General features: G+C 26.9%; 1 long non-coding RNA gene across 1 annotated transcript in view; it reads right to left on the reverse strand.

The window, feature by feature from the left end:
• The window catches only part of LOC128248702 (uncharacterized), a 28,388-nt gene that overhangs the window by 13,731 nt on the left and 13,582 nt on the right, over nt 1-1,075 (reverse strand). The window lies entirely within an intron of this gene.

A 1,075-nucleotide genomic window follows, 5' to 3' on the forward strand; every position in this document is an offset into this window, starting at 1 on the left:
TGTGTGTGTGTGTGTGTGTGTGTGTGTGAGAGAGAGAGAGCGAATATATACTTATTGCAGAATGCTTACTCTCTTCATTCATTTAAAAAGTAAATATTTCAACAACAAAGACATATAGACATCCATAAGGAAATATATATATATACATATATACATACATACACGGATGTATACTTGAATACATTCATGCAAACACATACTCAGTTATACCCATATACACTTATACTTGCTCAGTGTAAGTGGCTACTTTATTTAGTTCTTGAAAAAAAAAAAAAAGAATCATATTATTTTTTCTACTATAAACTACAAAAGATCCATATATTTTGAAAACATAAGACATTCAAATGAACCCAAAGAAAACATACTTCCTAATCACTTTCAAAGATTTAAAAGAACAGTTTATGTATTATTAATTTTAAGTTTGTACACATATAAACGTATACATTGCAAGAGGGAATGCATATTTTAACAGCCATACTATTAACAAATAAACTATTAACAAATAATTAAATCAGATCTATGTTGTGTGTGTGTGTATGAATATATATATATATATATATATATATATATATATATATATATATATGTACATACACACACACACACACACACACACACACAAGAGAGAAGAGGATAATAGTATCATAGTAGTTTTGAAGGATTATGAGACAATGTAGAAAATCAGTGTGTCACTGAAGACTATACCAATGAACATGCAATATTCAATATGAGAAACAAGATGAAAATATTGAAATGCTACTTTAAATATATTTAATAAGGTTTGATATTTCAAATACAATATTCCTTTGTGAAGGCATTAAGAGAAAAGCAAAAAAAAAAAAAAAAGAATTAGAGACAGAGATTAACTACACATATGGACAGTTAGTGTGATATCCAAATTACCACATGTTTACTGAATTCTGGGGCCCAGTCTATTTCAGATCTTACTGCATATTTTGAGTGTATATTTTTCTTTCTTTACATTTAAGTAAGTACACAATTATGTACATGTAGTGAAATTTTCATTAAATTAAAACACTGAAAATATGTGGATGTATGTATATGCATATATATA

Source organism: Octopus bimaculoides, chromosome 9 (genome assembly GCF_001194135.2).
Source record: "Octopus bimaculoides isolate UCB-OBI-ISO-001 chromosome 9, ASM119413v2, whole genome shotgun sequence".
Taxonomy (NCBI): Eukaryota; Metazoa; Mollusca; class Cephalopoda; order Octopoda; family Octopodidae; genus Octopus; species Octopus bimaculoides.